The sequence below is a fragment of the Pseudophryne corroboree genome, chromosome 10, assembly GCF_028390025.1.
Source record: "Pseudophryne corroboree isolate aPseCor3 chromosome 10, aPseCor3.hap2, whole genome shotgun sequence".
Classification (NCBI taxonomy): Eukaryota; Metazoa; Chordata; class Amphibia; order Anura; family Myobatrachidae; genus Pseudophryne; species Pseudophryne corroboree.
In genome coordinates, this window is record NC_086453.1 from 145,251,137 (window position 1) to 145,278,308 (window position 27,172).

Here is a 27,172-nt window from a genome sequence, read left to right on the forward strand (position 1 = left end):
CATTCCGGTTCCAACCGGATTCTGACTCCTTCGGTTCCAGCCGATTCCAGTAAGCCTCCTTCAGTTCCAGCCTATTCCAGCACCTTCGAATCTAATCAAGTCCTATCCGTTAGTCCAAAGACTCCTCTGGTTCCAGCCAGTTCAAGTTCATCAGGATTCAATTCAGGTTCCGAAGGTGAATTTGTTGATGACTCAAGCTACATTATGGGAGGTCCTGCTCTTTCCTGTTATGCTTTCACGCATGAAGAGGTTCCAGAATTACCAAAAAGTTCTACAGGTCTCTGTATGAAAAGTCCTCGTTCTAGAAGAAGATTTAATTTAAGACTTAGTGGAGTGCTAGCTTCAAAAGCACGATTTTCTCGTACTTCTAATCCAGGAAAGGGACCTTCTACAGGTTATTCCTCAGTCCTTTCAGATGAAGAAGATTGGGAGGACTTCTAGCAATCCAGTTGCTTCAGGCTTTCCACGCCAGATTTCCTCCTCAAGCCTAAGAAGTGTCTTGGGGCCACTCCTAAAGGGGAGGGTACTGTCACGATCCAGGTAATTCCTTATTAGTATTTACCTTCCAAATGCCTCCTGAGACTGTCCCAGTGTCCCAAGCCTGGATTCCATCTGCGCTGTCTGTGTGCAGCATGCTGCATCTCATTGTCTCAAATCTCTTTACTGTGATTCTGGCAGCTTCATGGTTAAAACTCACATGCAAGTTACAAACAGTCTTTCCCTCCAAGTTCAAACATGGGCGCAGCCATGTTTGTTTTCATCACATGTTACTTTTCAGCCAATCAGCTGCACTCTGCTCCCAGCCTGATTACACAGCAGCTGCACTCTGGTCTCTGGTTAATTGCCCACCAATCCCTGCTAACCTGTGGGTTTAAATAGCCTGTCCCAGCATTGAAGGATGTCAGTGCTTCAATGGTCTTCAGTGTTTCCAGTGAGCAGTTCTTCCATGGACTTTCTCTGCAGTGCTTCATTTGTCTCCAGTGGTTCCTGTGTGCAGTCCTCTACAGATTCTCCAGTGAACTCTCCTGCATTCAAGCCTGACTCCTCTGTGTTACACTCTGTGGTGTAACACGACACCACTGTGATTAACCCTCTACAACATCACCTTACTCACCTGTGTCTGTATTCCGGCTTTCCAGCAGCCACTCTTCAACAACTACAGTTTTCCAGCGCACTCCAGCTTCTATTTCAATTTTCCAGCGAACCCTAGCTTCATTTACAGTTTACAGAACTTTTCTCTACATTCCAGGTTACTGGTATTAACCAGTTGCACACCTAAATTTCCACTTGTGACTTTCTATTGTTTTTGCACATTTTATGACTTTCATTTAATAAAATCACTTAAAGATATTTCCAGTTGTCGTGGTCACGCCTTCGGGCATCCTTGCTACTGTCTTTACGCATGTCCAGGAGTCCCATCGCTCCTCCAACATTCAGGTACCCGTCAACCCCTACAACTGAGGCTCCCAGTCACGGTCTCCAGCCCTCAGTTGTGACATCAATATTTACAATAAGCAGCATAGATTGTAGATTCATAAAAGATTTTTATTCCACTAATAAAATCAAATATAAAATATAGAAAAACATGATGTACACTATATATACCTAAATCATACTTATAACTGATCCCATAATCTTAATAGGCCATCCGAAATAATCTTGGATAGTATTATAAAGGGAATATTCCTCTCAACAATATAAATGATAAAAAAATTCCAATAGTCTCTAAATGAGGTGCCGGCACCCTTTATGATTTCCCAATTATTGATTTGATGTCCCGGATTTGGGAATTTATAGCAGGTAAATAGCAATATACACCTTGGGGATTTCCACTTTTAGATCCTTTATATCATGCAATATAAGGGACTGTTTCCTTTAGCCAATTCTTTATTTAAACAACTGTGTGGTCTGAATTTCATACACCGTGTACCTATATCTCCACGTATTTAGCCTCCTCGTCCACTCTGCTGGCTCTGCCAGTGTTTTACAGCATTGGTGGTGAATGGAGGTGCGGGTGTACCTGTATCTCCACGTATTTAGCCTCCTCGTCCACTCTGCTGGCTCTGCCAGTGTTTTACAGCATTGGTGGTGAATGGAGGTGCGGGTGTATTTTCTCCCCCGTGGTTCAGGTTCTCCTGCTGCAAGGAAACAGTCTGCCGTGAATAGTGAAAATCACTCTCGTATGGCCCCCTCGTATGACGCGTTTCTCCGCCTCGTCACTCGGCGGCTTCCTCAGATATGGTTTGGGCTCTCTGATGTGTCCTTATGTAGCGGGCTGCTCCCGCCATCGCCGCACTGCCATTTCCGCATTTTGCGTCTCAAGCCTCGTTTTGATCTTACTCTTATATAGACTCTGTCGGCCATCTTTATTCTTGCTTTCCAAGCCTTATTTTCATTAGCCTATGATTCTTTATCTACCCTCTCATTCCGGTGGCCTTTTTTAGTTGCAGTGATCAGTTAACCATTACACATCCAAACAACTTATAACAATTCATGCTGCTTTTCGAATAGTACCCAATAAACATATTTAAAAAATCATTAAACATATATATAAAAAAACACATATCTATTCATTTTAAATACGTATAATGTCTTTTATTTTATAATTTAATTTAATTCATTAGCATTTATCCTCTATCTACTAATAATCAACCAATTATGCATATTCCTAATCATCTCCATATATATATACTCTTTACATCTAAGTCCTAAAAAATGACAGCGAATGACAATCATAATAGAATATATTATTATTCCTACTTCATAATATCCAATACTATACATTATATTCCCATTATTTTTATAGTATGATAACTAATATATCAATCAATTCACCAATTAATTATCCATTCAATTATTTAATTAATCCTAACCGATTAGTTATTCATATTTCTTACATCCTAATCCCATTGGTATTATTGCCATTAGTAAAACTTTCCATGTTTTGAATATTATAATCATATCGGGACCAAAACAACAATAATAATAATAATGATAATAATAATAAATATATAACCTTTATATTTATAATAATTCAACTAACCTTTCTATATCCCCCCCCTTATTTTTCCCTCCCCTCCCACATTAAACCACTCCTCCTAACACAAGATCCTTTTTAACCTACCTCATATCATTTCTATTCCCCACCCTTTATATGTGATTCAATTCTATAGTATCATTCAATCCCAAGGGAGTCATGGTTCTCAAACAAAAAATCCAATAAGCTTCACGTTTGCACAGTTTCAAAAAACGATCCCCTCCTCTTTGTGTACGTTCTATCTGTTCTATACCTTTTATTGTGACATTCGTGATATTACCCCCCTGACAATCTGTGATATGCCTATATAGTGTATTGTTTCTCATTTTCTTTTCAATATTTCTTTTGTGCTCCATATATCTACAATTAAGGGTCCTAATTGTCCTATCTACGTACTGCATACCGCAGCCGCAGTGCATTAAATAAACCACATAGGTAGATCTACAGTTTATAAACTGTTGTATAGGATATTCTATTTTTGTCGAAAATGACCCAAAATAAGTAATTTTCTTTTTCTCTATATATTTACATGTGTTACAATTAGTTCTTCCACATTTGTGATAACCCTGTGGTTTTTGTGGCAACCACATTTTATCCCCCTTACTACCCAAACTTTTTTTGTTTTTATATAAACTAGTGGTTAGTTTTAATTTAAAATTTTCAGATTTTCTAAAGATTACAGTGTCTGACAAATTACCTGTGCTTTTTAATATCTCATCTAATTGAAGTAGAGGAAAGTTCTTTTTAATAATTTTCTTAATATCCTTATACCCCATGTTATACCTCGTTACAAAGGACATATTTCTATCTATGTTCCCTAGCTGTTCAACTTCTGCGTTTTTTTGTTTCTTTCCTAGGCCCTTCAAAATCGTATCCCTTTGTAGTTCTTTTACTTCCAATAGTGCTTTATCAAGAACATAATCCGGATATCCCTGTTCCTTGAAAGCTTTATATAAATTAGCTGATTGCTTAGAGAATAAATCTTCCGAGGAACAATTCCTTTTCACTCTAAGAAACTGGCCCTTCGGCACATTGTCTCTCCATACTTTGTAATGACTACTCTTATAATTCAGGTAGCGATTTTGATCCACCTTTTTCACATAGGTCTCCGTTCTGATGGTCTCATTGACCTTGGCGGTGAGTGCAATATCTAGAAACGTGATTTCTGAATCACTGATAGTACTGGTAAATTTTATTCCAAACTCATTCCGATTGAGACCATTAACAAATGACTGTGCCGAACATAAATCCCCCTCCCAAATAAAAAATAGGTCATCAATAAACCATCCATATAGGACCAGGCCCGCGCCGAGGCCGCCACCCCATATGTATTGTTCCTCAAATCGTACCATAAAAAGGTTGGCGAAACTCGGCGCGAACCTGGTCCCCATGGCCATCCCTTTTGTTTGTAAATAAAATTGTGTATTAAAGAAAATATAATTATGACATAAAATAAATCGAATTGACTGAATAATAAACTATTTACAAACAAAAGGGACGGCCATGGGGACCAGGTTCGCACCGAGTTTCGCCAACCTTTTTATGGGACGATTTGAGGAACAATACATATGGGGTGGCTGCCTCGGCGCAGGCCTGGTCCTATATGGACGGTTTATTGATGACCTATTTTTTATTTGGGAGGGGGATTTATGTTCGGCACAGTCATTTGTTAATGGTCTCAATCGGAATGAGTTTGGAATAAAATTTACCAGTACTATCAGTGATTCAGAAATCACGTTTCTAGATATTGCACTCACCGCCAAGGTCAATGAGACCATCAGAACGGAGACCTATGTGAAAAAGGTGGATCAAAATCGCTACCTGAATTCTAAGAGTAGTCATTACAAAGTATGGAGAGACAATGTGCCGAAGGGCCAGTTTCTTAGAGTGAAAAGGAATTGTTCCTCGGAAGATTTATTCTCTAAGCAATCAGCTAATTTATATAAAGTTTTCAAGGAACAGGGGTATCCGGATTATGTTCTTGATAAAGCACTATTGGAAGTAAAAGAACTACAAAGGGATACGATTTTGAAGGGCCTAGGAAAGAAACAAAAAAACGCAGAAGTTGAACAGCTAGGGAACATAGATAGAAATATGTCCTTTGTAACGAGGTATAACATGGGGTATAAGGATATTAAGAAAATTATTAAAAAGAACTTTCCTCTACTTCAATTAGATGAGATATTAAAAAGCACAGGTAATTTGTCAGACACTGTAATCTTTAGAAAATCTGAAAATGTAAAATTAAAACTAACCACTAGTTTATATAAAAACAAAAAAGTTTGGGTAGTAAGGGGGATAAAATGTGGTTGCCACAAAAACCACAGGGTTATCACAAATGTGGAAGAACTAATTGTAACACATGTAAATATATAGAGAAAAAGAAAATTACTTATTTTGGGTCATTTTCGACAAAAATAGAATATCCTATACAACAGTTTATAAACTGTAGATCTACCTATGTGGTTTATTTAATGCACTGCGGCTGCGGTATGCAGTACGTAGGAAGGACAATTAGGACCCTTAATTGTAGATATATGGAGCACAAAAGAAATATTGAAAAGAAAATGAGAAACAATACACTATATAGGCATATCACAGATTGTCAGGGGGGTAATATCACGAATGTCACAATAAAAGGTATAGAACAGATAGAATGTACACAAAGAGGAGGGGATCGTTTTTTGAAACTGTGCAAACGTGAAGCTTATTGGATTTTTTGTTTGAGAACCATGACTCCCTTGGGATTGAATGATACTATAGAATTGAATCACATATAAAGGGTGGGGAATAGAAATGATATGAGGTAGGTTAAAAAGGATCTTGTGTTAGGAGGAGTGGTTTAATGTGGGAGGGGAGGGAAAAATAAGGGGGGATATAGAAAGGTTAGTTGAATTATTATAAAAATAAAGGTTATATATTTATTATTATTATTATTATCATTATTATTATTGTTTTGGTCCCGATATGATTATAATATTCAAAACATGGAAAGTTTTACTAATGGCAATAATACCAATGGGATTAGGATGTAAGAAATATGAATAACTAATCGGTTAGGATTAATTAAATAATTGAATGGCCTCCACTTCATGTATCCTGGAGTGACGGACAGATGTTGGCGATGTCTCGGCGCCACGGGCTCCCTGATGCATATCTAGTGGAACTGTCCCCTACTAAAACCATTCTGGAGGGATGTTGTATCCATCTCTCAAGACATACTTCACACTCCAGTCCCCACAGACCCAGCCTTCTGGTTACTTTCCCATTCCTCAATCTCACTGGCTCAGCATAAAACATCGCTACTTCGACACCTGTCCAATGCAGCGAGGGCAGTCATCCCCACACTATGGAGATCTCAACTCCCACCCACTAGGAAACTATGGTTTAACAGAATTAGTTATTACATGAATATGGAAAACATCCTCCTGGTCTCCAGAGATAAACTCTCGGAGTTTATGACCATATGGATGCCCTGGATAGAGTATATGTCTTCCAAAGATTATAAGGACTATGCCTATGCTGTCAAATGATTTAACCACGCAATTGATCGAATAGATAGATTGTACCCCCCCCCCCCCAATTTGATAGCTACCCCCAGTCTGGTCACACACTGCTCTCTCTCTTCTATTCCTCTCATTTCATTCCTCTCTCTCTTCTACAACTTCTCCACAATGCTATTAAAGATATTACGATTGTATTATAGTATGGATTGATGCCGACAGGACATCGGATGGATGTTACAGAAACACCTACTAACGCTAGTGCCTACACTGACCCCCAGCGATGGGTACGATACGCTACCCTACTCTTTACGGCTATGATGTATTAGACCTTCAATTGTGTCCTGACGATTTCCTTCTTCGTTTGTTGAAATGTGATGCAATCCTTGTATTGTTATACTGTTCTAAATAAAAACAGATTATACAAAAAAAAATTATTGAATGGATAATTAATTGGGGAATTGATTGATATATTAATTATCATACTATAAAAATAATGGGAATATAATGTATAGTATTGGATATTATGAAGTAGGAATAATAATATATTCTATTATGATTATGTCATTCGCTGTCATTTTTTAGGACTTAGATGTAAAGAGTATATATATATATATATGGAGATGATTAGGAATATGCATAATTGGTTGATTATTAGTAGATAGAGGATAAATGCTGATGAATTAAATTAAATTATAAAATAAAAGACATTATACGTATTTAAAATGAATAGATATGTGTTTTTTTATATATATGTTTAATGATTTTTTAAATATGTTTATTGGGTACTATTCGAAAAGCAGCATGAATTGTTATAAGTTGTTTGGATGTGTAATGGTTAACTGATCACTGCAACTAAAAAAGGCCACCGGAATGAGAGGGTTGAAAAAGAATCATAGGCTAATGAAAATGAGGCTTGGAAAGCAAGAATAAAGATGGCCGACAGAGTCTATATAAGAGTAAGATCAAAACGAGGCTTGAGACGCAAAATGCGGAAATGGCAGTGCGGCGATGGCGGGAGCAGCCCGCTACATAAGGACACATCAGAGAGCCCCAATCCGTATCTGAGGAAGCCGCCGAGTGACGAGGCGGAGAAACGCGTCATACTAGGGGGCCATACGAGAGTGATTTCCACTATTCACGGCAGACGGTTTCCTTGCAGCAGGAGAACCTGAACCACGGGGGAGAAAATACACCCGCACCTCCATTCACCACCAATGCTGTAAAACACTGGCAGAGCCAGCAGAGTGGACGAGGAGGCTAAATACGTGGAGATACAGGTACACCCGCACCTCCATTCACCACCAATGCTGTAAAACACTGGCAGAGCCAGCAGAGTGGACGAGGAGGCTAAATACGTGGAGATATAGGTACACGGTGTATGAAATTCAGACCACACAGTTGTTTAAATAAAGAATTGGCTAAAGGAAACAGTCCCTTATATTGCATGATATAAAGGATCTAAAAGTGGAAATCCCCAAGGTGTATATTGCTATTTACCTGCTATAAATTCCCAAATCCGGGACATCAAATCAATAATTGGGAAATCATAAAGGGTGCCGGCACCTCATTTAGAGACTATTGGAATTTTTTTATCATTTATATTGTTGAGAGGAATATTCCCTTTATAATACTATCCAAGATTATTTCGGATGGCCTATTAAGATTATGGGATCAGTTATAAGTATGATTTAGGTATATATGGTGTACATCATGTTTTTCTATATTTTATATTTGATTTTATCAGTGGAATAAAAATCTTTTATGAATCTACAATCTATGCTGCTTATTGTAAATATTGATATCTAATCCACAGTTCTAAAAATCCCAGCCGCGCCACCATCCGTTCTATTTTTTGTCTTGTTTCATTGCAGGAGGTTTATGCAAATACCTCCTTTTGGAGGCAGCGGCAGGGTATTTAGGAAAGTGGAATTACCACATATGGAGATAGAATAAAGTTTATTAGTAATATCATCAGCAGGTCAGCGCAATACCTTATTTTTGTGTATTAAGTTATTCCCAGATACTTCCAGTAAATAGAGGTTACACAGGGCCCTAGGTTGGGTACATTGCCTTCGCTATCGACAGTGTATGGTAGTACTGGCCAACGTGGGCGTGAGTGGGTGAAAGCACTCGGAGAACTTTCACCGTTGCCTTATATTGAGTATTTTGGTTATTTTTGTGGGATTAGCCAAAAGGACAATACCTGCAAAATATGGGGGCCAGTTGCTCAAGTAAGGGACGTTCAACCAGGGTTCAGGTTGACATTCCGCGGCCCAGGGGGTCGGCGAGGTTCATTATGTGTGAGAAGCATGGACCACACACAGAAGTTTTTTGCAATGAATGGGAACATATGACTGCGGAAGATAGGGAACCATTCCCTAAGGTAGGCAGTTTTGAACCAGAGGTATTGCAGAATTTAAGGATTAGGATATGTCTGATAAAATCCCGAAAGCAAAGGGTCAGACACACAAACTGTTTACATTTATGGCAGCAAAGAGAATTATCTCACGCAGCAGGTTCCAAACCTAGCAGGAAAATGATGGCAACCGCACCACCACCACCGTATATTGTAGGGGAGAAAGTGGCTACAGACAATGGCATATTGGTATCTGATAAGAGTATAGTTGATAAATGTACTAATGCTAACCCGTGCAAGTTGTATCCCATTTTAAACTTTACTCAGGACTGCGAGCAAGAAGATGAGCCCAGCACGATATCTGCACTCTCTCTAGCAGCCACCATACAGAACACTCGGGTGGGCACGGCCCAAGCAGTAAGATCAGTTGTGAGGCCCCCTAGCGGAGGGATAAGTGAGGTCGTGTCCACAGGTAAGTACGGTACCATACATTATGCAGAGCCAATAGCACCTCAGATTGTGGAGTCAACTCAGAATGATGTAATTGAACTAAATCCTGTCAGGGTGATCGCAGTCCCCAATGGGAAGACTGACGCACAGGGAGTCACTCCCATCAGGAACATTGCTATGCATTGTCCTTGGTCCCGGACAGAATTGAGGACAATTATGTCTGAATTTCCCGATCCCAGAAAAGATCTAGTTGCATGCCAGAGGTTCATTAAAGAATTAGGTTACGCCACCGAACCCACAAACAAAGATTGGCGAACAGTGCTACGAGTATGTTTACCTTCCAATATTAACCCTGTGAAATTCATTACTGATTGTAAATTAGACGCAGAAGTACCTTACACTGATGAGTACACTCAGGAGAATGCACGACAGATCAATCTGCAATTAGGAGTATATTTCCCTACTGTAGTCAAATGGAATAAAATCTGTTCCATAAGACAAAAAGAAGGTGAAACGGCATCTGAATATTTCTACCGAGCACTGCAGGAAATGGCTAGATACACTGGGGTCGAGGACATTAAGGAAAATGTACATCACAGGGAGGTAGCTGTGTCAGTATTAATGGACGGGTAAAAAGAGACATTAAGAACCAGGGTACAAACCACTCTACCTAACTGGAGAGGTATCTCGGTGGCTGCATTAAGAGAGTCCGCTATCGAGCACGATCGGAACGTCATTAAGCACAGGGAGTCTCAGAGGGACAAGCTGATGACAGTAAGTATAAATGCTCTTACCACAAAACAGCATCAGCCGAAACCCCAGACCCCTGATGGTAAGTTACGAGTAGTAGTATGCTATAACTGTCGGAAGGAAGGACATTTTGCACGGAACTGTAGTTATAAAGGCACACATAAGGTATATCGACCCCCTAGACCAGGATATGAACCACATTATAATACACATGATAGGGATAAGGGATCGCATAGGAGAAGTTATGAGCCGCATGCAGGGGAAACAAGGAGGTACCCACCTAGGAGGGACTGGCAGACCTCCGAAAATTCTCAGTTACCCCCCTCACATATTGTAGCGGGTGTGGTATTGAAAGTCGACAGTAACTAGGTCGACAATGTCTAGGTCGACCACTATTGGTCGACAGTAACCAGGTCGACAGGGTGTCTAGGTCGACAGGGTCTTTAGGTCGACATGTTCTAGGTCGACAGGTCAAAAGGTCGACATGAGTTTTTAATGTCATTTTGGTGTCGTTTTCTTCGTAGAGTGACCGGGAACCCCAATTAGTGCACCGCTTCACTCACCATGCTTTGGGCATGGTGCCTTCGCTCCGCTACCACTTCGCTCGGCACAGATTACCGTTCCAATCGTAGTCCACGTGGATCGTTAAGTATGAAAAGGTTAAAAAAAAGAAAAAAATTGTGAAAAACTCATGTCGTCCTTTTGACCTGTCGACCTAGAACATGTCGACCTAAAGACCCTGTCGACCTAGACACCCTGTCGACCTAGTTACTGTTGACCAATAGTGGTCGACCTAGATATTGTCGACCTAGTTACTGTCGACTTTCAATCCGGATCCCATTGTAGCTACCAGTGCGCTGCGGGAGGGTCATAATATACAATAGGGGTTGGGCCACACCTGTAGTCTGCAGCCAGTGAAGTTGATTGCTAGCCTTGGTAGTGAACCTGAGGTCACAGTTGATGTAGCTGGTAGATCACTACCTTTTCTTGTAGATACAGGGGCGGCCAGGTCAGTGTTAAATTCAACGGTAGGTATGAAAACCACGGGTAAAACAATTTCGGCAATGGGAGTAACAGGAGTAGTACAACACTAACCTTTGAGTAGACCTGCGGAGATTACGATAGGGCCTTTGCAGACCAAGCATTCCTTTTTGTTAGCTGCAGCGGCTCCGACTAATCTACTTGGGAGAGATCTGTTGTGTAAAATGGGGTGTGTCATATATTGTACTCCTGAGGTTGTCTTCTTGGATATACCCGAGAATCACGTTCAGGAAGTGCAGGATATGTTAGACACCCCACAAAGGCTAATGTCACACTCTGCTGGTATAGACAGGTGTCCATCCAAGGTACAGGAAATGATCTCACAAATACCGGGATCCCTCTGGACCAAAGATGGACAAGACACTGGATTGATGGCGGATGTAGCTCCCGTAGTAGTGCAAGTAAAAGATGGTAGGATAGCTCCAAAAATCCCTCAGTATCCCATGAAGCCAGAGGTGGAATTAGGAGTGTACCCAGTCATAGAGCGCTTGCTACAACAAGGCATCCTAGTTAGGACGTCCAGCACTGCCAATAGTCCCATCTTCCCTGTGAAAAAGAGTGGGGGGAGGGGATACAGGCTAGTGCAGGATCTAAGGGGGATAAACAAGATAGTTGAGAGCCAATTCCCTGTAGTGCCAAATCCAGCTGTCATCCTCATGCAAATTCCCCCTACTGCAAAATTTTTCACTGTCATTGACCTCTGTTCTGCTTTCTTTTCTGTCCCTCTGCATCCTGACAGCCAATACCTGTTTGCATTTACATACAGGGGAGTACAGTACACCTGGACTCGCCTACCCCAAGGTTTCATTGACAGCCCAAGTATTTTCTCTCAGGCTCTGCATGACTATTTACAATCCTTTCAACCTGAGAGCGGATCAGTATTAAGGTATGATGAAACCGCCCCTTTGAGAGGCGGAGAAACGCGTCAGGTGACTGAATTTTGACTGTGGAACGCAGGTGGAACGCAACCGGAAGCCGGAAGCTCCGAACCCGGAAGCCGCTGATCGCGGCCAAACACAGCGTCTCCTGCAGCTCAGGGCTTGCTGCCCCTACCGCTCCTCTTGGCAAACAAGTGGCACAGGAAAGTGCAGACCACTACCAACTAAGCAGAAGCCCCCAGCCTTGGGGAACCGCCGCTGAGTGGCCTGTCCGTTAGCCAACAAGAGTGAGCGAGGTCCATCCACGGATATATTACAGACGTGGACAGCAATTGATTGCAGTATATGCTACATATCACTGGATCCACATATGACCAGTCCGGACTTGGTGTAGTATAAACAGGCTTTATAAAGCAATGAACTGCTTCTACTAATTCGTTATTGAGCTCAAAACTGTGTTATAAGTACTAACGATCACTAACAGCCGGCATATGCATATTAACCACACTAATCACCAGTGATCTTCAGGATTGCCAGCAAGTTCTGAGCGCTTGGACATTAGTCTTTTAAATGTTTTACTAATTTGATGATTGTTTTTATATTGTGATATATATAGGATCTAAGTTATATAGAAATTACCCGGGAATAATATAAATAAAATTTGTATTTACAAAACCAGCAGCTGTTGCAAATATATCTTTTTGGAGCGCCCACATTATTGTGTATTTTTGGCAGTATTAATACAGTATGTAGATGACTTACTGCTGTGTTCTGATTCACTCGAATCGTCCTTGAAAGACACGAAAAAGCTTCTGTTTCACCTTTCTAATACGGGACACAAGGTTTCAAAGGATAAGTTGCAGTTGTGCCAGACCAGGGTAAAATATTTGGGACATTGCTTGACGTAAGGACTTAGACACCTTACCGCTGATAGAATACAGGCGATTCGCGACATGATTCTGCCACAAACCCAGCAACAGATCCGCACTTTTCTTGGAATGTGGGGGTACTGCCGAAACTGGATCCCAGGGTTCTCCATACTGGCTTTACCTTTGCAAGAAATGGTCTCTTCTAACAAACCAGATCGAATCTCGCACACAGATGAGTCCGGACTGGCATTTGAGAGACTCAAACAGTGCCTATCACAGGCACCTGCATTAGGCATGCCAGATTATGGGAAACCCTTTGAATTGTACGGTACGGAAAGGGCTGGGTGTGCGGCAGGTGTCCTAACCCAGACACATGGTGATGCCAGCAGGCCGGTAGCTTACTACAGTGCACAGTTGGACACCGTAGCGCGGTCTCTCCCCACATGCTTGCGAAGTGTTGCAGCGATAGCCTTGCTAGTAAGCAAAAGCGAAGACGTAGTGTTAGGACACAACCTGATAATCCATACACCTCATGCAGTGTCAGCCTTACTGAACTCCGCCCAAACCAGATATGTCTCATCGGCACGGTTTACAAGGTGGGAATTAGCACTAATGGCCCCTGTAAACATCACCATAAAGAGATGCAGCGCACTAAATCCTGCAACTTATCTGCCGGGTGTGCCTGGAAAGGCACAAAGGATGGAGGATGAGAATGATGGTGAAGGAGGATTTAGTGCAGACACTGACACGCATGATGTATGGAACACCTGAACCAGACTTTCACTGCAAGACCCGACATTAGTGACAACCCACTGGAAGGCGTAGATTTTACTTTTTACACCGACGGTAGTTGCCACAGACAGACGGACTCGGGAGACCTGTGTACTGGATACGCAGTCGTAGATGACAGCGGTATCATAGAAGCAGAGCCCCTGGGCCCACCGCACTCAGCACAAGTTGCTGAGCTGGTCGCCCTAACCAGAGCGTGTGAATTGGCCAAGGGTAAGTCAGCCAATATATACACAATTTCTAGGTATGCCTTTGGAGTAGTGTATGATTTCGGGGCCCTATGGCGCCTCAGAAATTTCATGATGGCAGCTGGCACACCTGTAGCGCATGCATCCCACATAAAAAGGCTTCTAACAGCGATACAAGAACCAGACAGAGTGGCTGTTATCAAGTAAAAAGCACACACTTACAACCAAGATCCAATCTCACTTGGTAACAGCCGGGCAGACGAAGCTGCTAAATCAGCAGCCAGCACCCCCATACAAACAGATATCACATCACTGATGATATTCAACACCATCAACACACAAAAATTAAGTGAAATGCAAAATTTGTGTTCTCCACAGGAAAAGGCGGTCTGGAGGTCAAAGGGGTATGGCCAGGAGTCCTCAGGACTCTGGACAGATGGACAGGGTAAGCCAGTGGCCCCCAGAGCATATCTTCCAAGCTTAGCTGAGGCGGCACACGGTCTGACTCATCTGGGTAAAGAGGGTATGTGTAAGCTGGTGAGAGCCTACTGGTGTGCGCCAGGATTCTCTACTCATGCGGGTAAGAGAGCAATGACATGTCTTATTTGCTTGAGGAAGAATATTGGAAAGTCAATACCAACAGAACCATCCCATATCCCGCCGACAGATGGCCCTTTTCAGGTAATACAGATTGATTTCATACAGTTACCACCCTGTAGGAATTTAAAATATGTGTTAGTCTGTATTGATGTGTTTTCCAATTGGGTAGAAGCGTTCCCTGCTGCCACAAATACTGCTACGTTCACTGCAAAGAAAATTGTGCAGGAATTTGTGTGTAGATATGGTATCCCTAGAATAATTGAAAGCGATAGGGGTACCCATTTTACAGGTGAAGTCTTTCAGGTTATGTGCAAACTGATGGGAATTAATAGCAAGCTGCACACTCTGTACCGCCCACAGGCGAGTGCGAAGGTGGAGAGAGTAAACAGCACTATTAAGAACAAGCTGAGCAAAGTGATGGCTGAAACTGGATTGTTGTGGCCAGAAGCTTTGCCACTAGTATTGTACAGCATCAGAACCACTCCCAGGTCCCCCCTTAACCTATCACCCTTTGAGATTCTTTTTGGTCGACAACCCCATGTAATGATAGACCCCCAGGATGATTTGAAATGCAATAACGAAGTGACTGTAAAATATTTGGTTAGGATGAGCCAGCAATTGAGGGATCAAAATAGAAATCTAAAGCTGGTGATTCCTGACCTACCGAACAGTAATTGTCATGACATTGAACCTGGGGATTATGTAATGATTCGAAATTTTCTATGCTCAGGTTGCCTCATTGATAGGTGGGAAGGACCGTATCAAGTCTTACTAACCAGCACGACAGCATTAAAAGTTGCCGAAAGAGAGACTTGGATCCACTCGTCCCACTGTAAGAAGGTCGCTGACCCAGAGAGAACCCGTGACAAAGAGCAGAGTGTAGAGAACATCGTATCACTGGAGTGTCTGTTCCGGGAAGGTTGAGAGGCAGTACTGTTGAGACGGCACCTGAGCGCGGAGAACAACAAGACCAGAGGCGGTTGTCGCACCAGTTTTCTTTTCCTTTTTTTTATTATTTTCTCCATATCCCACTACCCTCCTTCTCTCCCTCCTTTCCTCCTCCTTCTTATTCCCTTTTCTCTCCCCTTAACAAGATGGACTTATCCCAAAAGACTGCATTCCGGGTTTTCCTGTTAACCCTGTTGTTGACCAGAACAGTCTGTTTCGGTGAAAGTCCCAGAGAGGTCGAGAAAGGATCTGGAATGGGTTCTGATGGCGAGGAAGGATTTGTAGAATTCCAAGAGCAACACATCACTCGAGCAAAGGCGAGTATCAGAAAACGATCTGGTAGTCAGGAAGCTCGGAGGCACTGTGAAGGGTTATTGGCTGAGGAAAATTGCATTTGTAGGAATTGTGAGAACATAGTTGAGGATGGGTGCATCCAGAGATGTCAGTCCAGCCTTAATATCAACATGGACCGTCATCCATTGAGTGATTACCACTCACTAGTGCGTAAGGTTTTAAACCAAACAGAATGCTGGGTGTGCTCACAAGTACCTCAAGGTCAGAGCAAGTCAGGATTAGTACCGTACCCTTTAGCAATAGATGAGGTACTCGAATTACGGGGTGGTAGACCGGTGGACAAGAAATTTAATATTTCTAGGCCCCCTAGTTTGAAGCTCCACCAGTATCATGTAGATAGATCCTTACTATGCTTCAACATTTCCAATTACCGAAAACCAGGAAATTGGGAGGTGACATGGAATAACCAGACCATGGCCTTTTCGCATAGAGCTGATAGGATACCCATAGACTCTGAACTTGTACGCCAAATAGCCAACAGTGGAAGGTATTTTCGGTATAGGTATACTCGAGGAAGCAAGACCATGTGGGTTGGGGAAGTATCACCAGGGTACTGTGCTCATATCATACAGCCTGATACTTGTACTGAGCAGATGGGAGAACTAGGGATTGGGTTTTTCACTTGGAAAGTTTGTAATATGGTAATGTCATATGCTGTCCCATATGTTCTCCCTGATGATGCCTATTTCATATGTGGGAGGAAGGCGTATAAGTGGCTTGCCCCAAACCCTGAGGGATTGTGTTATGTTGGAAGAGTGTTGCCAGAGGTCATGACCATAACCCATGATAAGATGAAAGACGTTCACCGCAGTGCTCAGGCTCCTTATACTCATACTCACTATGAACACATCGTTAAGAGACACCTCATAGATAGGACAGAGCACGTAGCCTCTGATTTGATCCACGAATCCACCGGGATTCAATTCCTTCTCGCATTAGACATCACCCGTACTGCCAGAGGAATTATAAACTATAGGTATATCCATGCGCTAGCGAACTTGATAGATAATATCACTGAGATGTATGACGACACCTTCAGGTATACGGGTAGGGAGTTGCAAGCTTACAAGACAGAATTGATCCAGCATAGGATGGTCCTCAATTATATCACAGCTGTGATGGGTGGGTATTGTGTCACTTTGGCAACTCAATATGGTTGAAGTGCTGCACGTATATTACAAACAGCACTGATGACCACACGGAGATTATCGACCAAAAGATGGACGATATCTTGCAGTTGAAGTGGGAGTTCCGAAGGAGACACAACCTTACCCTGACTGCTGTGAGTAATGAACTAACCGGCTGGGTCTAATGGTTGAACCCACGGAATTGGTTCTCAGGATTAGGAGAGTGGGCTCAAAATGTTATTATGAGTGTGGGAAAGTTTCTCCTTTGTATCCTGGGAGTCGTCATAATTTTTGGTTTGATATTTAGGTGTGTTCGAATTCTGATGCGGCGCAAGCACGGCACAAAAATTGATGAGTTTAAGGAGCGGGGGCATTGTTACAGCAGCAGATTTAATTTACCACTCATCCATAGATACAGTGTTATGATAAGGATTGCAAATGAATTCCATGGCCTGTTTCTTTCACCCGTTTTTCCTTTGTCTCCACCTTTGCCCAGATACACCGATCCGGAAAAGACATCGACTACACCCAAGAATGATTACGAAAATGTTATGTGAACGTATTTTAGATATGGGTCTTATCTTCATCTCTACAACCTTCAGTTAGTGACACACATAGTCGACAGGTGATATCCACATATACTAGCGCTCACATATGTTCCCCCTCCATGTATCATCAACTAAATGTGCACCCCATTTGTTGGAACAAGAAGCCGAAAAGAGCTCGGTAGTGTTTGTTGGCCCACTTACAGACCCTTAATACGGGATAAGAAGGATTTAATGTATACTTCGCAATACCTCGAAGCTTATCTAGAACATATACGGCACGATGATACATGCCCCTCAGACATGGATTCATACATACATGCTTTTACTATCCCACTAGGTCATACATTTCCCGCCTACACCTCTCCTCCTACCATCCGATCATCTGTAGATATTGTATTGTATATTTTTCTGTTTAGTAATTAGATAGTGGCAGTTATTGTTGACTGCCAAAGGGTGGACTGTCAAAGTCGAAAAATATTGCAGTACACACATCACGTACTAACAACACACACATGCCCGCTGCGCGTGCACTTGTTCCGCCGTGCGTGCACATATCCGCAATTTGTGTATGGTCGCTCCCGCGGTCCTGCGCGTGGTATGGGTATTTACGGCGGAGTTTGTGAACGCATGGAGGGCTATCAAAACACTACATATTTAATCCAAATAGTGCACATTGTACACATAGTCCCCCTGCACCACATCAGCAAGTATCAACAGTTTAAATGATTCCAGTACTAAGGGATTCGCCTTTGCATGATAGGAAGGGACAGACTAAGGTTATAAGGTGATGTCTGGTATCCAGCTGTAGGATATTTTAAGGGTAACATTCCGGTGTTGGTTTGAGGAAGATCGCATGTTCCTGAGTATAGTTATGTGCAGAAGTAGAATATAGATATAAACTGTATTTACTGTATATTATGTATGCAGCTGGAATCCAGAGGAGACCACCCACAAGAGCAGTTGAGAAAGACATCGCCCACCTTTTCAAATCAACCTTTGACCTCTCCTGTAATGTAAAGATGCATCCCTGTGTCCAATGGACAAAGGGATTACAGTATCCATTGTATTGCTTTTGGAAGTAGTGTATAAAAAGCCTGTTGCTGCCTGGCCGGTCAGAAGACTCTTAACGCTATCTACCTGATTAGCAGAGGACTGGACCAGGAAGCGCATGCGAATATTCTCACGTATGTACATTGACTGTAGCCATTTACTCTGTTGTATTGTAGTGTATAAATTGTATTGTTAACCCCCTTTCAGATATATTACTCTGTGGTGTCGGAACCCAGTGTTTAACTACAAATCGGTGTTGTGTCCTCTTTTCCCTGCTAGGGTTTAAAGTGTATTACATTACCTAACTGTATAAGGTTCAAAAGTGTATTAATAAGGTGTGTACGCGCTGCGGGTACTTTGTACCGTCAGCGCTGCATAAGGTTTAAGGTGTAACATCATTGCAGTGCTTTGCTGCATAAGGTCGAAAGTGTAATAGCATTATTGCCTTGCATTGCTGCATAAGGTTTAAGGTGTAATATCATTGCATTGCATTACTACTAAGGTTTAAAGTATATCTCTGGGTGTGTGCGCGCTGTGTGTACTTTGTACCCCCAGCGCGGTGTTTGTACGCTAAGTCCGTAGAAGGTACGGGACTCTGTATCAAATAGCATACAAAGTACATAGAGTGCATATTAAGTCTAGCGGCCGCAGGGGCTCCATGGTAAAAGTGTGTTTAAAGGTATAGCTTTAATGGTTTAAGATAATATCGACATTATCATCCCAAAATAACAATACCTGTCAAAAGGGCTTTAAGACGGGGAAGCTGGGAATGAAAGAAAGACAGTTGGCCCTGATTCGGAGCATAGAGAGCTATGAGAGTGTATGTTTGTGAGAATATAGTGCAATTGACCACCAATAATCTACCAGGGACCAATTTGTGAACTGAAATGTCAGTAACTTGTAAAGATTTAGAAAAAAGTATAGCGACCCCCTTGGATTTACTTTCAGGGTTATTGGAGTAGAATGCAAGTGGAAATCTATGGTTCACCAGAGAGGGGCGGCGGGCAGAGTTCTTAAAGTGTGTCTCCTGTACCAGAGCAACATCCACTCTATCTGACCACAGTGTCCTAAACAGATGGGACCTCTTCTCAGGGACGTTAAGACCTTTAGCATTGATTGAGGCAAATTTAAGTCTACCTGGGACAGACATCAAATCGTATAACAGTATCATGTAGCAGGAGACTCGGATATGTCACTAAAGAAAAAGAGACAAAGAGTAGAAAAGAAAGAGAGCAAGTCACAAAAAATAGAAACATCAATAACAAGGAAAAACCCGCCATGGGAGGACTGGTAAATATATACACCATCCCATAGGGCACTATGGCCATGTGCGGGAACGGGGCAAGGGAGTCACCCCCATAGGCACAATATCAACTAGGAACATGTAGAAAAACAGTAACTGACAGTAACAACTAACTGCATAACAGCATAGTCTCAATAATAATCTCCAGATTTGTAGATGAATCCAAAGAGAATTAGGCAAAACGGGGTAGTAGTAATACGGGGCAGCGTAGAATTTATCTCACCCGTTATGCCAGGTCTGGAAAGTTCAACACCCCTGCAAAAAAAGAAAAGGTCCATTTTCAAGGCAATAGGGGAAAATGCAATCATGTGGCGGAGGAGTCCTGGCAAGCGATGATGGTTTTAGAGGATTTCCTCTGGGAATTACGTACAACCTGCCATGACGCTCCACTTCCAGAAGGTTGAGGCAGATGTAGATCAGGAGAGATGAAGTCCCAATCAGGAATCTTTACGGGCGGGAGACCAAGACCGAAGCAGAAAGCGGGAAGGTTGGAGGGAGTATGTAGGGTGTGGATCTTTCCAGAAGAGGAGACCTGAAGGTTAAAAGGGAAGCCCACCGGTATTTCAGTTGACGCTTGCGGAGTTCCTCTGTGAGGGGTTGGAGGCTCTTTCTTTGTTGGAGCGTGTGCCAGGAAAGATCTTGGAAGATGGCAATTGGGTCACCATTAAAGTCCAGGCCATCTAGGCGGCGCACTTTACCCATAATTTCCTCTTTCTGAGAGTAGTAGTGCAAGCGACATATGACGTCCTGGGGTCGGTCAGTAGGGAGCCCTCTCAGTTTAAGGGCATGGTGAGCTCTGTCAAAGGTTATGGTGTTAGCCGGGTCCTTGCCCAGGACTTCATAAAATATTTTCATCAGATCGTCCACTAAGCCTATCTGGGGGACATCCTCGGGAATACCTCTCACCCGGATATTATTTCTCCTACCTCTATTATCCAAATCCAACACACGGGACCATAGCGACTGGATTTCATCTGATTGAGCCTTGATAACGTCGGTGAGGGATCCCATAAAGAGATCAGCAGAATCACGATGGTCCTCCAATGCAGTCATCCTGTCAGAAAGTTGTGAGATATCCTGCTTGATAGACGCCAACTCTCTACGCATGGTATCCTGGAGATCCTGCTTAGTGGGTAGAGTTTTCATGAACATTAAAATGTACTGGAGAGTGGTATCGCTCTGAACGTGCGGAGTAGGTTGATCCATCACTAAGGGGGAGGCAGGAGAGGTGGAGTGACAGGAAGAGGGACTTGAGGGAGAGAGATCTCCAGAGGACATAGCAGGAGTAGGTTGCGTTGTATTACCTTTCTTTTTCCCGTATCTGACCATGCTGAGAGTAGGACAGATGATTAAGCGAGGTAATGTGGCAGAGAGACGAATTGCAAGGGAACTGTTCAGTACGCTGTTAAGTGCCTTCAGTATGGTGACTCCCAGTGGAATGGCATTAGCACGCCATTAATCAATTTTCAGCCGATAGGGCAGCAAGAACACATTGGACACAGGATTCCTCATTCCCCAGGGAGGAGAGGATGGGTGCAGGACAACAACTGTGTCACCGGCACACAGCAAGCGTCCCGAGATAATTTGCAAAATCTCTCAAGTAGGTATAAGAGCAATGGAATTACAGAAATGAGTCAGTGTATCAAGGAGAGCCACTAGGGGGAGCTCCAACCCAGCATATAAACTGCACAAGGAGAATCCACTGTGAAATAGGGAATGAAGAGCAGGAAATATTAATTTCACAGGGACAGCACTAGTCTCAATGGGGACAAATAGCCCTCTAACTAATGGTGGGACAAAAATAGAGGGCAGCAGCAGTAGGAGCAATGGAGAGGTCTCACCCAATCATATGAATGGCTCCAGGCTGCAGCAGTGTTCTCCAGTTCCAGGGGAAGATGACCGCCAGGTGTGTAAGCAGGAGAGAGAGGCCGCAGCAGGCAATCTCCTCCGCACCTCTCTGTACTGCAGAGGCAGGAGAACTGAAGTCGGGTGGCAGGGAGAGCTCCACAGTCGAGCGCCGGACCCAGAGGGAGGAAGATGCGGCAGCAACACGTGACGCGGGCGGAGGCCAGAGCCGTGCCCGTGGCTGAGTGTGGCCGTGCGAACTGCAGGAGGAGACGCTGGCTGGCAGCAGGGCCGGTGCAGAGGACGGTCTCCTGATGGCTGAAGGTAGAGGTAAACTGCGGGAGGGGTCACGCGGTGGGTCTGGGGCGGGAGAGGTACCAGGCCGCACCACGGGTGTCACCAGCAGGATAGAGGGGAAAATTGACCCAGAGGGGTAGGAGACCCCTCCTGGCTCCGCGAGCCCGACTCCTGTGACAGGGAAGGTGTCCTGGCGCCAAGGGGGTGTATGTGGATGCAGTAGGAAAGGATTATGCCACAATAAAGGGGTTTATATGGCTGTTGAAGCAGGAACCCACACAAAGCCTGTCCATTCTCAATGGCAACCAAGCCACGCCCCGATTGCTTGATGATTCTATATTGTAAAATTGTATATAGGAATGTGTCTATGACCGCTATGTAATATACTTTTTACAATCTGGATACATTTACAGGTGTTGATTGGTGAAGGTTTTATGAAATAATTATCAATAAGGTTGAAAACCGATTCCTAACCTATAATCTTATATAGAAATGTTTTGTATACTGCAGCGGCCATAACAACATATCTTTGATAAATAAAAAAGGCAACTAACTATGCCCTAAATTAACTACTTATGATACTTTGATCTAAGCTGTATGATTTAGGTATTAATTAAAAACAGTGTCAGTGTACTTACCGGCTCCTCACCGCAGGAGGAAGCTGCGTCCAACAGTGTCCAACCGCCACTTCCAGCACGGTAACCTATACGATCGCCTTCACCTCTCTTCTTTCCCAGCGCTCACACATTCTCTGTTGGCGCATTTGGACCTTGCAATGCCATTGGTATCAATATCCACCTAACACCATATACAGGGAAACGCAGTGGCGCTGTATCTGTGTTTCTATCAGCATGGCAAAAATCCTTACTCTCACCTGTTATCCACTTCAATGATGATGACAGGAAGCAGATGAGGACGACTGCTATACATGCTGTACTACCTCCTATATCAGAATAACAATCCTCAAACATATCTCCTACAGTATTGAAATTATGCAAAAGGAGGGGGTGCACTAGCGCAGGGGGGGGGGGGGGGGGGTTCTGAGTACCTAGAAACCCCCCGTGCTCTCCACTCCATCAACCCAGCTGACCGATGGTTTTTTTTTGTAATGAGACGGAGGAGCTGGTCAATGGCGCGACATCTGCCTCCTCAGATTCATAGTGCCGCCAGCTCCTCAGTAGCAGCGGTGCCCATGGTAACAGTGCTGGCCGGGAGAAGCACTCTCTTCCCCCGTCCCGGCTATACTCACAGGTACGAAGCGCGCGGATCAAGCTGAACTGTGTGTGGCACAAACGTGGGGTGCTGGGGGGCGACAGGGGAGGCAACTCTAATAAATGCTGACAGCATGATCCGCCTGTGTAATTATGTGCATGCATCGTATGAAGTGTTATAGGGAAGGGGGAAAGGAAAGTGTGTGTCTGTGTGTGTGTGTTATTCAGTGAAGTGCGTGTGTGTTTGTAATAAGTGAAAGAGGTGTGGGTGTGTATATTTTGAAGTGAAAGGTGTGTGTGTGTGGGTAATAAGTGAAAGAGGTGTGCGTATAAAGTGAAAGGGGTGCGTGTGCATATAAAGTGAAAGGTGTGTGTGTGTGTACATTAAAAGTGAAAAGTGTGTGTGCATAATAAGTGAAAGAGGTGTGTGTGTGTGTGTGTGTGTGTGTGTGTGTATAAAGTGAAGAAATGTGTGTGTGTGTGTGTGTGCGCATAATAAGTGAAAAGTGTGTGTGCGTAATAAGGGAAAGAGGTATGCGTATAAAGTGAAAGAGGTGTGTCTGTGTGCGTGCGTGTGCATATAAAGTGAAAGAGGTGTGTGTAATAAGTGAAAGGTGTGCGTATAAAGCGAAAGGGGTCTGTGTGCATATAAAGTGAAAGAGGTGTGTGTGTGAGTAATAAGTGAAAGAGGTGTGTGTACGTATAAAGTGAAAGAGGTGTGTGTGCTATATATTTATGTACACATATAGGGGGTAATTCTGAGTTGATCGCAGCAGGAAGTTTGTTAGCAGTTGGGCAAAACCATGTGCACTGCAGGGGAGGCAGATATAACATGTGCAGAGAGAGTTAGATTTGGGTGGGTTATTTTGTTTCTGTGCAGGGTAAATACTGGCTGCTTTATTTTTACACTGCAATTTAGATTGCAGATTGAACACACCACACCCAAATCTAACTCTCTCTGCACATGTTATATCTGCCTCCCCTGCAGTGCACATGGTTTTGCCCAACTGCTAACAAAGGGGGTCATTCCGAGTTGTTCGCTCGTTGCCGATTTTCGCAACGGAGCGATTAAGGCAAAAATGCGCATGGTACGCAGTGCGCATGCGCTAAGTATTTTAGCACAAAACTTAGTAGATTTACTCACGGCCAAACGAAGAATTTTCATCGTTGAAGTGATCGGAGTGTGATTGACAGGAAGTGGGTGTTTCTGGGCGGAAACTGACAGTTTTCTGGGAGTGTGCGGAAAAATGCAGGCGTGCCAGAATAAAACGCGGGAGTGTCTGGAGAAACGGGGGAATGGCTGGCCGAACGCAGGGTGTGTTTGTGACGTCAAACCAGGAACGAAACGGGCTGAGCTGATCGCAATGTAGGAGTAAGTCCCGAGCTAGTCAGAAACTGCTAAGAAATTTCTATTCGCAATTCTGCTAATCTTTCGTTCGTAATTCTGCTAAGCTAAGATACACTCCCAGAGGGCGGCGGCCTAGCGTGTGCAATGCTGCTAAAATCTGCTAGCGAGCGAACAACTCGGAATGACCCCCAAAGTTCCTGCTGTGATCAACTCAGAATTACCCCCATAGCGTCACTTCAGTCCTGCCCCCGCCCCCACCTATGCATGGCTCCACACCCACATTGGAAACCCCCCTTCACAAACCCTGCATTTGCCCCTGGGGTGACATACATTTAATTATTTACAAAGTCACACGAATCACAATTATATACCCCTATTATCTTAAGTAAGAATATTAAAAGTTAAATTTTAAAATTAACAATCATATCACTTTAATCATCACATATACAAATATAACAGAGTGCTCCAAAAAAGCAATCTTTCTTTTTTTGGCAACTGCCAATGGGGGTTATTCCGAGTTGTTCACTCGTTATATTTTTCTCGCAATGGAGCGATTAGTCGCTAATGCGCATGTGCAATGTCCGCAGTGCGACTGCGCCAAGTAAATTTGCTATGCAGTTAGGTATTTTACTCACGGCATTACGAGGTTTTTTCTTCGTTCTGGTGATCGTAATGTGATTGACAGGAAGTGGGTGTTTCTGGGCGGAAACTGGCCGTTTTATGGGTGTGTGCGAAAAAACGCTACCGTTTCTGGGAAAAACGCGGGAGTGGCTGGAGAAACGGAGGAGTGTCTGGCCGAACACTGGGAGTGTTTGTGACGTCAAACCAGGAACGAAACTGACTGAACTGATCGCAGTTGCCGAGTAAGTGTGGAGCTACGCAGAAACTGCTAAGAAGTGTCTATTCGCAATTTTGCTAATCTTTCGTTCGCAATTTTGATAAGCTAAGATTCACTCCCAGTAGGCGGCGGCTTAGCGTGTGCAAAGCTGCTAAAAGCAGCTTGCGAGCGAACAACTCGGAATGAGGGCCAATAAGTAGATATTAACAAGCCAATAGGTATCCCAGTTCGCGTCCAGCCAATCCGGTGCAGTCTTCCCTTATAAAAAGGGGTTGATGCTTAGCCATGGTGCCAGTGATTCAAGTTACTTGCTGCTGTAAGGTGCTGAAGCTCTGTGCTCCCAGGTTAACCCCTGGTATCCTGGGTCTGTTGTGGCCGCCCAGTGGTTAGTTCTGTTATTGTAGTCCTTTGCTATCAGTCCACTTGCTCTTGCAGTTTAACCGCTGGATCCTCTATCTGGCAGAGGGTCTCCATTTGCTGATGGTGCTCACAGCGATCCTATCTTCAGCATTGTTTATAAATCACAGTCATCTCTTCTTTCAGTATTCTTCAGCATCGTTTACAAATCACAAGTCATCTCTTCATTCAGTGTACTTCAGCATCGTTTACAAGTCCCGAACATTTCGCCTTTCAGAATTCACTCAGACTTATCTCCTAGTCATTGTGTATGATTGAGGTCTCAGTAAAGCTGAATTAATCTTTCTCAGTGTATCGTTCTCGTTCATTGTCCTCATTGCCTACCCCCCTGCATCTTCGGGCCTATATCCATGAGTAGGCACTACATTCAGCCATCCCGTTTCCTTCCTTTGCCGACAGCTGCTCCCTCAGTCCATTATCAGTCGTCAGATCCCCAACTCAAGCCAAGCGTGACACCCTGCCAGGACCTTCCAACTAGATCTTTTTTTTTTTTTTTCATCAATAATTTTTATTGAAAACAAGTTTTCTTTTTGCAAGGGGAAGGGGTACAGAAAGAAAGAAGGAAGGGCCGGGGGGGTACAAAGAACCAAGGGAACGGGATGTAAACATGCAAATATCAAAATTGTCAGAAGTTAAATATAACAATCCAATATAGATACAATAGGAAAAATACAAAGTCATCTTGGAAAAAGATACAGATAAAGATAAACACGGGTCAAACATGAAAACATATCAATAAACAGATAATCAATAATAGTCACAGGGCTAGTAAGGCACAGCCGCTGCACAGAGCGGAAGTATAAGCCAAGTCAGTTAGGGGGAAGGCGAAACACCCCCTCCAGCAATGACGTAGTCATGCCATGCTCTCCATTTCACCATTGGGGAGGAGGCCGCAGAAGAGTAAGGCATGAACTCAGTTCCCATAGTAAAATGGAATTGAATTTTGTTGGTGACTAGTGATAGAGGAGGGGGAGAAGCTTGTTTCCAACTTTGGGCCAATGCAGCCCTGGCAGCTATACAAATATGCCCCACCAGATATCTCTGATGAGGTGGTATCTCAGCAGGAAAAATGTGGAGCAGGGCCATGGCCGGAGAGGGGGTGAGGGACAGGTGTAAGACCGAATTAATCAAAGCAAATATCTCGCTCCAGAAATGTCGAAGGGAAGGACAGGACCAGAAAATATGGAAAATATGGCCTATTTCCCAACAGTTACGCCAGCAATATTTGGAACAAGACTGCCAGAATGAGTGTAGCCTATCCGGTGTTAAATATAGTCTATTAAGGAGTTTGATATGCATCTCCGTGTGATTCAAGCACTTGGACATTCGGTAAGAAGAAATAAAAATTTGTTCCCATTGGGCTTCAGATAGGGGAAGATCCAAGTCTTGTTCCCATTTCAGCTGCGCATTGAACTTAGTAGT